This window comes from Colias eurytheme, chromosome 20 (assembly GCF_061535395.1).
Source record: "Colias eurytheme isolate Ceu_HAF_F1 chromosome 20, ilColEury1 Martin Lab GWU primary, whole genome shotgun sequence".
In the NCBI taxonomy this organism is placed as follows: domain Eukaryota; kingdom Metazoa; phylum Arthropoda; class Insecta; order Lepidoptera; family Pieridae; genus Colias; species Colias eurytheme.
This window is the reverse complement of record NC_142999.1, coordinates 1628852-1642240: the sequence shown is the minus strand read 5'-3', so window position 1 is coordinate 1642240 and position 13389 is coordinate 1628852.

Here is a 13389-nt window from a genome sequence, read left to right as displayed (position 1 = left end):
TTACTGGAAAGAAAGACGGACATACAAATGACCTCACAGACAGACAGATAGACTTGACTGACGAGTCGAGAGACATGCCACCACTACCCACCAACGCTACCGCCAGAATTGTCCATGATCTGGTGAAGCCCTTATATAACCTAGGGCACACTTTGGTCATGGACAATTTCTATAACTCGCCAGTCGCCACTACTTGCCCGTGTCTTAAAATCAAAGAAGACAGACTGCTTCGGTACTCTTCGACTAAATAGAGAGTTTGTCCCCGAAGCCATCAAAAAACTGCAAAAACACGAGCTTAGGGAGGGCGAGATCGTCAGCAGCTACACAGAGGATTTGAGTGTCGTGTTGTGGCGCGATTCCAACATCGTGTCACTAATATCAACATATCATGATGGTGTTGTTGGGGGAGCCGAAAAATATGGCCGGTTTAAGTATAAACCAAATGTCGTGCTGGACTACAATCGCTCTATGGGGGGTGTCGATAGGAAGGATCAACTCCTATCGGCATTCCCAATGGAGCGAATACGAAATAGTATTTGGTATAAAAAGTTCTTCCGACGCCTTCTTAATGTCACATTAATGAACGCCCATATAATATATTCGACTCGCAAAACATGTAGTGCGCGAGATTTTCGGAGACAGGTGGCTGAAGGACTTGTAAAAGTTTTTCAGCCAGCTGAAATTGGACAATCTGTGCAAACCATAAAGACGATCCAGGCTCCAAAATACGAAAATACGGCCCATTTTAAGTGGGAACCACTTTATTTGCCAAGGACCATGTAAAGTGGCACGGTGTGTGTGGTGCAAAAAAAGTCGCACAAGGTACATTTGTGAACAATGCCAAGTTTCCCTGTGCCTCGACATATGTTACAAAGAATACCACACCAATTAAAATACAATTTTTTTTGAAAAAAAAAATGCATCCGGAATTTTATAAGTATTTTTTACGTACTCAGCGTATGCAAAACTATAACCTCCTTTGAGCTTAGTATACCAACAGTGGGACACCCTGTATATCTGTCAACTGTGGTATTGTTTTGTCAGTTTAATGAAAATCTATCCAAGATGGCCGCCGCCACAGCATGACAGATTGCATATTTTTACACAACTCCATCAATATGGGTTGGCTATCAAATGAAAGGGCTAGACTTTAACATCACTGTATAACAAATTTTAAAATCCAAGGTGGCCGGCGGTACAAAATGGCGAATGTCGGGGGTTTTTAAATTTTCAATTTGGTCAATTATTTAGACCTAGTTCTTAAATTGAATTTATAAAAAGGATCAGCTTTTTCATAAATTTCCATTGTAAGATTTTTATTTATTCGATTTTAAGTTTTCTTTTTTAAACAATACCTTTTCACGTTTTGGTTCTTTTGCGCTACCTGTGAAATATGACAAATGTTATGCATAAGGCCGTCGCATTTACAATACATACTCATATGTAATATTATGATATAAAAAATCTGTTTTCTTTTTACAGAAACAACGGTGAAGACGAAAATAATGCCAGCAAAAAAATATACAAAAAGTCTCTTTATGACCTATGCAGAGAAAGAACTGCATAAGAAAATTATTTCTTTAAAAGTAAAGCTGTGCAAAATGAAAAATAAGGTTGTAAAGCAAACAGAAGAAATAAAAGCTGCAAAAAAATTAGCAATGGATCCATTGGTTTTGAGAATGTTGGAAAATTTTTCCTATGCAGCAAGATTATTAATTGCTATGCAATTCCGGGAAAATAAAAAAAAAATAAAAAGGACGTCGTTTTAATGTACAAATTGATAACGGCTGTGAAAGGAAGCCTGAAATTGCAGACCATGCACAAGTTTTTATGATCCGTGGAGTGATAAAAAACTATAAGCAAGCAATTGCATATACATTTTCGAGAAGTGCTACGAAGGGACCCGAACTAGCTACGCAGATAAAAAATATAATAATAGAACTACAAAAAGTGTCATTACATGTTGTCGCAACCGTATGTGACCAAGGCACAAACAACAGACAAGCCATAAAATTACTTATAAATGAAACAAGAGGGATCTACTTAAGGAGAGGACCACTACCACGACCACTTACTACCAAAAGAAAACCTAATGTTAATAAATAATGAAGAGGTTGTCATCTTATATGATCCCCCTCACCTACTGAAGGGCATAAGAAATAATTTATTGACAAAGAATTTAAGTTTTATAAAAGAGGGAACAACTAAAACTGCTAAATGGTCTCATTTGGAAGACCTCCAAAAAGAAAACCCGGGATATAAAGGCATCCGTTTACTGCCCAAGTTGACAGAACAGCATGTGCAGCCAGAAAAAATAAACAAAATGAAAGTAAAGTTTGCCAGCCAAATCTTTAGTCGCACTGTTGCATCCAATATGGGATATCTTGCAGGTATTTGTTATACATATTTTTTTACATATGAATATCACATAAGTAGTCACAAACATACACAAATAACATTATTAATATTCTACTTTTTAAATTTACTATAATTTATTTCATGATAAACATGATAAAATTAGTAACTGATTATAGAATTCTAAAATATATTCTAATAGTTATAATATTTCTTTTAATTATGGTTTTACTAACATTTTCATGACTATTATTTTTGTTTTTCAGACAAAGGAATATTAGGAGAAGAGTGCAAAGACATCGCCGATCTGTTATTATTTATGGACAATATATTCAATTCAGTTAATGGCAGCTTTAATAAAAACAAACATTCGAAGCCATTATTGGGGCCAGTTACACCATATTCAACCCATCACAAAACCTGGACAGAAGCTAAAAAGATTTTCATGTCAATGAAATTTATTAATAATATGGGCAAAGAGGAAAAAGTTCCTACTATTGCAAACTGGGTCTGGACAGTAAATAGTATACAAATATGTATTATTAAAAAATATTGAAAAATGTCATGGAATCACCTCAGTTTGGATGCGGCACCTCAACCAAGATCCTCTAGAAAACTTCTTTGGGGCTATTAGAAGCCAGAGGTGCCGCAACAATAACCCCACCTGTGATCAATTTGAAGCGTCATTTACGACATTATTAATAAATAATTTAAATACTGTCCAGATTCGGGGCAAAAACTGTGAAGCTGATTACTGTGATGCCTTGCATGCCCTCGTTGTTGAGGATAGCAGCATTAGCAGCCAACAAACGACTACCTGCATGGACATTCAAAAATTATTTGAAATTAATTTAGTTACAATAAGAGAAAAAGAAAATGACCCCCGTGTTATAGCACACTTACAATACATAGTTAGCAGGATATGTTTTAAAAAAATGAAAAATACATTCAAAAATTGCTCTTCTTGCAACAATTGCCTTAGCACAGATAGTGTAATTGATTATCTCAATTACAGAGAATATGCAGGGGGGCTGTGGGTATCTTTGGAAGATTTCCCCACTATAAAAAAAAAAGGTGGTCGCTGGCTCTGCTATCCAACTCCGCCATTAATAGAGGCAATTTCAAATATTCATGATATTTTAAATGTTATTTTAAAAGAAAACATAAAGAAAAATTGTCTTACAGTGTCTATGAAAACATCTGTTATTATTTTGGCTGATTTTAATTTTATGAACTGTCAAATTCACAAAGAAAAAAATATTAATAATTTAATTAATACAATGATTAAATTATACACACATAATTATTGCAAAAATATAAATAAGATCTTGGCAGGCAAAAGAAAAGTAGATGACAACGAGGACATGCTACAAATAAAAGCTAAAAAGTTTTATAGCACTTGCTATAAAAGAAATAAATAATAATTTCTTCTATACAATGATTTTTATTTCCCCGCCCTGACAAGTTCTACCACCTTGTCTTGCAAGATTTACGAGCATGATTTGACTGTTATGTTGACTTAAATTGACTATACTATTGAATCCGATTGAGAAAATTTGGGGAGTGTTAAAAAACTATGTCGCAAACAAAAATGTAGACCAAAACTACACACCCATCATGAAATTACTTCATGAACGTCTAGACATGATCGATTGCACGATGTGGACCAACACTTGCAGACATGTGGAGGAGACTGAATCCAAATACTGGAAAAACTACGACGACGAGCAAGAATTTATTATTCACGTAGGAGAATCCGATTCTGAAAATGACACATCAAGCTTCTATGACAGTGATGAAGAAAATTTTAGTTCTAGTGCCAATAGAGATCAATAAGATTTAAGTTTGTTTGATTTATGTTTTATTAATGTTGTGAGCTAAGTGATTAATGAGGATATTATTATTGATGCCCGGACAGTATGAATAATGCCTTTGTTATCACTTGGCCCGTAACATATTATAATCTTTCTTACAATAAAAAATAAATATATGAGTAGTTTATCTTTATCTATATCGTAGTTTATCTTTACATACTCATGTGTATTAGGTATCCCCTTAACTTATTCACTTAATTTTTTATTTTTCATATTCTATACTTTATATGGAATTCCAGGAGTTATAGGCAGTATAGATGGTTGTCATTTTAAAATTTTTAAACCAAAAAAAGATGTAGAGCATTTATATTTTTGTAGAAAAAATTATCATTCTATCAAAACACGTTAAAACAACCGACTAGAATCGTAACAAATAAATAAATAAATGAAATAAATAAATTAAATACAATTTTGCCATTTAATGTAATTTTTGTTCTTTTGTAAAAAAGCTCTGAATATATATTGAAAACAAAATTATATGGGACCACCTCTGAAGTATGACCTACCAAACAAAAAAAGAACCATCAAAATCAGTTCACAGTTAACGGAGATATCGCGTAACAGACTTAAAAAAATACAGTCAAATTGAGAACCTCCTCCTTTTTAAGTCGGTTGAAAATAGCTTTTGCTACTGTTGATGAAGTACTTACCGAAAATATAATATTATTTTACAGATACATTTGTGCGGCATGATGCTGTTGTAGGAGGTAATAATTTGATTATAGGAAGAGCAATGCGAGATCAACTTGCCAGAAGACTTGTTGAGCGGAGTTAATTCGAAAAATTTAAGAAATACTTAATTCAAATTCAAATTACATTTATTTGCAAGAATGTAGTTACAAATTTTAGATGATTTGATTACAATATTATGTGGCTAATACATTCTACCCATTGATTGGGTGTGCAAATATTAAAAAAGAAAGGTTAGGTTATTTGATATATTCAAAATCAAAATTTGATATTAGATAAGATTATGTAATTAGTACTAATACATATGGCAACTGAAAAACCATTTATAAATTTACTCTTTTTTGTTACATATTTTTTCTAAGACTAAGAGAAATTGAGCAAACAGTTCTTGTCATCTTGCTTGCTGTTGTAGTTCAATTTCTCTTATGTCATTACTCCTAGGCGTTCTCTTAATATTTCTTAGTTTTCCTCTGCTTCTCTTTAATAAACTCCCGCCATTCACGATCCGAGTTAGCAAATGCTTCTCTTGCTAACGCTGATTGTGAAATGGCGCGAGTTTCAGGTGAAGCACCCACCGATGGTCGTGGGTGTTCGTTCTGCGGAATGTTCTTAGAGTGTAAAAAATATATGGATGTAACAAAAATAGTGAATACTACTTTAAGAGGTAGTTTAGATCAACAAACTAAACCACTTTCCCTATCAGACCAACAAATTCCCATGCGGGTAAAACTCTGTGGCAGCAATTTGTTTTCTATTATAATGCAAGAAATAGATTTTTCACATTAATGTTTCTAATAAGCTTAAATATGATAACTTTAAATATGACAACCCTTAGATATTCACATCTTTTGGTAGCACTTCATAAAAAAATATAACTTACAGTTTTCATTTTTCCTTTGGTTTTGGTAGGACCAGGGCTTGGACGTTCTATCATTCAGTTCAGCAAATACAAGGCTCAGTTCAAAAACTTGTTTAGATGACGCATGACCAAGAACAGAGACATGACAAAGAAAAAGAATGTAGAAATATTTATATCAGGTGATGAAAACAGTAGCTTTGCAGCAGGCAAAAAAGAATTTGTGAAGAAAAATGGTGTCCAACCCAAAAACGTTATTTAAACGATTCTTTTGCCAACCTTCATAAAAGATTGATATCTTCCTATTCATTCCTTTTGCCGCTTTTTGTCGATTTAGGCCATTCTGGATTTTACCAGCCTCCAAGCGATCTAAAGTAACATGTCTCTGTGACATACACGAAAATTTTAAGCTTTTGGTATCTGCACTGCACAAATATATGGTTATAGAGCCCAAAGATCCAACAGATCTTATAAGAACCATTTGCTGCACCGAATATAATGCTAAATGTCTATTCCGAGATAGTGCTGAATGTAAATTTAGAGATATAAAGTATTTAGTAAGGAAGGGAAGGGTTTACTATTTTGTCGGCGGGGCAATCTTGTCAGAAGACTTTGGGTGTCTTCCGATATGCACTGCAACCACTGCACAGTGCTATCACTGTAGAAAAATTCGTTCCGTTATGGACTGCCAGTATACTGCCGCAGTACCCTAGGGAAATTTATGACGTCATTAATCGCCGCCATATTCTACTGTGAGCACTGGCGTTTTCGAGGTAAGGTACTCGCAGTACTTTGATCACGTGATCAGTCCACAGAGCAAGTAATATGATCAGACAAAACCACTCGAGTGCCCGTCTTTTATACAAAGCTACAGTATAATCAGAAAATTTTAAAGTTCTGTAATTAGTTTGGATTAATAAATAATACAATGGAAGAATTGCAAAAATTAACTTTATTGGACTGTGTTGAAAATGTTCAATATTGTTTCTTATCGACAAGCATAAATGTTGAGGCAACTGACATTGTGTTTTGTTATGAGTACACATATTTAACCGAAAACGCGTGAAGGTTCACGCGTTTGTTACGCCTAAACGTCTTAAGTAACTTTGTTGAAGGAGTACGGAGATTTAAATGTCTTGAAACTGCCTAATCACTTTATTTTTAATGCAGTTTGAGTAGGTATCAAAAGTTTGTATGGATGTATGAATGTGTGTTTGTTATTCTGTGTCGCAGAAACTACTGGTCGAATCCGAATGAAGTGGTACACCGGTAGATAATGACAGCAAATATCACGTTGAATACCTACAATTAATGTTTCATGTGTAATATTTTTCATCATTAATTTATAATTTTCTTTAAATGCTCATTCTTCTGTAATTGCTTGTTATGTACTTATAGTTAATAATTGTTTGTTTTAGATGGTCCGAAATTATAAGAGGATTAAAGAAAAAAGTTATTCAGAGCGGCAACTAGAACAAGCAGTTGACGCTGTTAAAGAAAATAAAATGACGCTCAGCCAAGCGGCTAAATTATTCGAAATACCAAGAACAACAATTTCTTTTAGATTAAAACATTGTGTGATGACAAGAGCTGACACCCAACAGTTTTTTCTCTAGAGTTTGTCAAATTGAAATATTAGAATTATAAAAGGTAGTAGGGATAGAAATTTGATCTCAATAGTTATTAATACGATTCTTTGTCTTTTTGTTTGTAGCAATTTTATTAACTAAGAGTCATCTTGTTTTGTTTTGTAGCAATTTTATGTGTGTTTTGAATACTTATGTTGATACAATTTTATCATTTTGTTCCTTAATAAAGTTTACTACTTACTTAAATGTGTTTTTTTAATACCTGGGTCAAAAAAAAATGGAATGAAATTATCATGTTCGTTAAATTATATAAATCTCTGCCCGCACTGTGGAAGATCAAATCTTACTATTCTGACAGGAATAAAAAGAATGACGCATACGAACAAATGATAATTAAATTGAAAGAGGTATGTGATAATTAAATTGAATGAGGTGTACAGAAAATTTTTATAGGTAGATATTAAATTTCATGAAATGCAAACCTAAACTGTTTACAAACCCTTTTTATTATTTCAAATACCAACACGTGGGTATGCTTATAATTTAAATTTTTGTTTGGTTTTCGATTAAAGTGGAACAATGTATGTATTCAAATTACATTAAGTTTTAATTGTAATTAGTCAGTACCTTAGTAAATAGTAACTTACCCATTCATATCCTTTTTCCTGAGGCTACGAAAGATACAGTCAAGAAAAAAAATAATTCTATGAGAACTTGCTTTCGGAAAGAGATGAAAAAAGTGAAAGCTTCCACAAGATCTGGAGCTTCTACAGATGATATTTATGAACCGACACTGTGGTATTTTCACCTACTCGATTTTTTAACCGACCATGAGACGTCCAGAGAGTCAGTGTCAAATTTTGATGACCTCACACAGGTAATACATTAATAGTACGAGATCCGGCTGCAGGATCAGTGCGTTCATCGGTTTTTTGCTGAAAACCGAATTTTTATGTATATTTATAATTAGGAGAATATATATCGACTAGGTTGCCAGTCAAAATTTGGCCGCAAGCATGTTTACACTCAACTTTATATATTCAACATCTTTAACAGCCGGCAACCCTTATTTGCGGCCGGATTTAATTAGGCAACCATATATGATAATAACTAATATTACTTTTCAAAATAAATAAACTCTTCAATATAAATAATTTACGAAATAAAAACAGCTAACATCGTTAGATACCTGAACCAACCTTTGCACTTGTTAACTTAGTGAGTCGCAATATCAAAAAAGTTGCGGACCGCTGCCGTAAGCCATCATTTGTCTTTTAATTCATTGGACTGCACTTACAAGTGCTCTCAACCGCGAAATATTATCGACGTCAGATGCTGCAAAAAAAGTTACGTACAATCGAACAAAGCAACTGCGATCGTCACCGGAGTGCTTTACATGATATACCATTCATAAGTGCGGCTACTGATGCTAGTAATCACGGAAGCACAAAATTATTCCTTATATATAATATTTGTTGTTTATTCCGTCTTTTAACGTATGATTGATCTTTGCCAGCAGTACAGTTTGACGCTAGTAAAATGGATTTATTATCTTTCCATTTTATTATCGCGGTGGGCTCACAAACAAATTGCTGAGTCTCTCCACGTTGCATCTCCGAATCTTTTTTGAATTTGAGTGTTGCTCGATCGGGAATCCAATTCTGCTTATAGTTCCAGTTGAACAAAGTTCGCCCGCTTCTTGAGATGCTCAATACAGCTTGTCAAAGTGCTGCGAAAACCTCAACTTCCCAATCTATAGATGAGTCAATGATACAATTCAAAGGCAGATCGTCACTAAAACAATATATGACACTAAAACTCATAAAAACAGGGTGTAAGGTGTGGACTAGAGCAGAAAGTGAAACTGGCTATGTTTTTGAGTTCGAAGTTTTCAAAGGGAAACGTGATGACCAATCAACAGAATTTTTATAAAATAAAGAGAGTATTATTGAAAATGGCGTTTTATTGACGGGCCGTGACAAGTATATTGCCACCACATTTTCCAAAAATTTCCCATTGATTTTCCAAAAAAAGCAACATTATTTTCATCGTATAAGTATTATTAATTTATTTTTCAATTTTTGTTTGGTGTTCATTTGTATTACCTTTAGTTTCTTCTGCCTTATAAAGGGATAAACGGGTCATACTATTGTTTGGCAAACGAAAGATGAGACTGGCTTTTTAGCCAAGAAGAAATAAAAATAAAAATTTCGAAAATTTATATGGCAACACTTAACTGTCATTAAAATCTGAGTTGTTGATGTGTCAAAGTGAAAATTATTTCCGCGTTTTTAGTGATTTCGAATTGCAAACATGACGAAAACATTGAAAAGCGACTTAAGAAATGTTATTTTTTAAAGAGATAAGTAATTTTGAAAAGAAACAATTTGAAAGAGAGGCAGTTTTCAAGGAGAAACAAGATTGTTTACATGAAATATCTCAATGCATTGGTAAGTGTGACTTCGATATTTTGATACTTTTCATATTGATTGCATTGCACATTATTTAAAGTACGATTTGTTTAATATTTATTATTTTGCAGGTAAAATGGATAATACAGTTAAAGAAACCATTCAAGCAACAATTGAAAAATTGAATTAACTGTTCCTTAGAGAAACTTTCAAGTCACAAAATCAATATCTTGAAGAGATTTCTTCTATGCTCGGTAAGTACCGTCGTCATTTATCAAAACACCTGTACCTAATCTAACTGAAAAAAAAAGCAATGCATTATGCAGTATTAATTGTTTTACATTTATTTCCATTTTGTCTCTTATCAAATATCCCTTGGTTTATTGTTAGACCCTATTTAATTATTTGTTTCAGATATCAGTGTTGGCACCACAGACATAGATAGACTACGCAAGTACCGCGATCTGTATGAAAACCAAGCGTGTCATATTTTTTGTACTGACCTTGACGCGTTATGACGTCACGAGCGCTTTTTAGTGATGGTAATTTCATTTTACGCTAAATCGATTAGGACGCCACTCGCGCGGCGATTCTAGTATCGTCCTATCCCATCGAAGTAAATCGAAAGAAATCAGATCAAACTAGATCTATGTCTGAGAGGTAATTAAATAAATGAATCGTAATCGATTACTAAATCGATTCAAGACAGAAAAATGATAATTACCATAGACAGAGGAATGATAAAATAAATTTATAAACCTTTTAATATTCTAACAAGTAAACTAATGTGTTTTAGCTTTTTCTTACATATGCCCATTGAGTTACCGTGTACTACGTACTAGAGAGGCCATCGAAAGAAAGTAATGAAACTGTCAATCAATCAATCTTTATGTCCCGTTGCATCAATCCATTTTTCTTTTATGTTCGGGTTACTTGGAAAACTGAAAAAAACAAACATAGTCTAAGCAATAAGGAGTTTTGACAAAAAAAATCTATGCCTTTTTTTCTGAAAAATTGCTCCTTCAAATTACTTATCATTTTTCTGTTCGATTATAAAATCGATTAGAATCGAGAACTGTTGCATCAAATGAACATCACTAACCACAAAATTGGACAGAAAAATGAGAACAGAAAAATGAGAAGACGCTATTCATTGCTTGTTATCATACGACTCGATCTTTACCGTGCCAAGTAAAAGCCGCAATGTATTCCGAATCATTTCGTATGTTTTGGTATCCGTGTTTGTCACGATCGTTTTCCACAGATATTCTTTATTTGATTTTAAAATAAATAGTGCATATTCTGATTAGAAAATTACTTACCGGTGGAAGGAAACATCTCTGCTAACTCGGCCACTCACAGCTGTGGAGTTTCTACAGTTTATAACGGCGTAATTCGGCATTTTACTTTATTCAGCTTCACGTCTTTCCTTGGCGAACTGCAAGCGCGGACTGAGTGTAGGCCAGCGTCAAGTAAGTTTCATAATCTTAGTTTGGACACGGGAAGTACATACACTCGCTTAGTCTATCTTGATACATGTCCGTGGTTGGCACACTGAAAATAATTAAAAAGGAGAGTCAAATAAATGAAGGCGTGTGGAACACACCAGGCAAAAAGAGACCACATAAGCCAACAGTATCAGCTCTAGATTCTTTTGATATTGATGTGATTAAAAACAAAATAAATGAGTTTTATATCGTAAAAAAACAAATTCTAAAATTAAGGTCTCTTTTAATTGAACTAAGGGATGGTATTAATTTTACTGGATGTCGTGAAACATTGCGTCGCATCCTATTATCAAATGGATTTGAATTTAAGAAAAATAAAGATAAACGTTCTATTCTTATTGAAAGATACGACATAGCAGTATGGAGACAACGGTCCTTGCGGGCAATGACTACTAAACGTAGAGAGGGCATAAAAATTAACAATGTCAAATATAGACATGGACATGGGTATTTTCATCAAAAAGTTAATCACTCAGACCCAGACAACCCATTTGTTGCTCCTGGTGGGACTCATACTCAGTACCCAACCAGGGATCCTCACAGATTGCAACTTCCAATTTGTCGCACTGCTTTATGTAGCAAAAACAGCCATGTTATGAGTGCGAAGATATATAACGGAATCCCAATGGCATTTAAGGAATTGCCCATGCAATTGTTTAAACTTAAATTAAAAAAGTGGCTGCAATCTCATTGCTTTTATAATATAAATGAGTTCTTTGCTTGTAAACACTAAAGATAGATAATAATAATAACTGTAATCTAAAATGTTAAAATTAATCTAAAAATATATTGTATTTTAGTGAGTTAAATACACATAAATATTTGTATGCCAGTTTGCTGGCGAGTTGTGCGGACTTTATTGTAATGCATTGTAAAACCTTGTATTAACCACAATTCCTGCAAATAAATTATTTCATTTCATTTCATTTCAAGAATTGAGTCCCATTGGCGTGTTGTAAAAAGATTTTTTTAAAAAGATAAGTATAACCGCCCAGCAAACTGGTGATATTATTATACAATATATGTGGAGACGCTGGATGGAAAAAAATAAAATGGATCCATTCATTGCCCCAGTAAATTGTATCAAACATGAATACAAGATTTGAATACATAATTATAAAAAAATGTTTTGTATTGTATGTATATTGCACACAAATTGTGAATCACAGAACCGAATCTGTCCACCCCGATTCCACGTGGTCTTGTCTGTCATACACTAGAGTGTATTAAAAAAGTCGGAGGCGCAGGCAGAGTCAAGCGAGTGAAGACTTCTGCCTGCGACGAGGTACATGGGGGCAAGCGCCACGTTCTGCAGCGCCGGAGCAGTCAAGAAAGCCCATAATCTTCGATATATGTATTTCTACATTTATAAATAAGTATAATCTCAAAAAAAATAGTAGGGGGGTTTCCGCACCCTTTATAGAGGGGGTCCCCCCCTCTATAAAGGGTGCGGTAACCCCCCTACTATTTTTTTTTAGATTATATTTATAAATTTTCTTTATAAGGGGTCTCCCCTTACCTCCCCTTTCCCCCCTCCCCCTTTTAATTCATGCCGCAGGTTTCAAAAGAAATACCATCATTTGCAAGTGTAAAACTACTTTCCACAACAAATATGAAAAATATTTATTCATTTATTTATTTATTTATTGATTAATAACTTCAAACAAAGAATACAGATAAAAATATGGTCTATTATTGTACTGATAAATTGCAAAAAGTTACAGCATTTAAATAAAACAAAATACAATGTTTATTTGATATTTAGATTTTTTTAAATAAGCAGATTAACTGTGTGATGTTAATAATAGTATTTTTTCAGTGGGTAAGAAGATTATGGTACGGGAGCTATTAACGTTTTAAAAAAAGTCATTTTAGTATAGTTGGGTTTTTGATATACTGTTTCTCTTGCTATTTCGGTTAGAGTCCGCGCTGTCTGGCTGGCGGTAGTGGTTGCTTAACAGCAAAAGTACAACGCCTTATCCAGATAGTCCAAAACTCCTGCGCTAGATTTTGCGTGACAATCCCTCCCAGGTCTCATGTCACCCCCTACCTAAATAGCATTAACTTTTTGAAGATGAAAGGTCGGCAAGAATTATTATTGGCCCG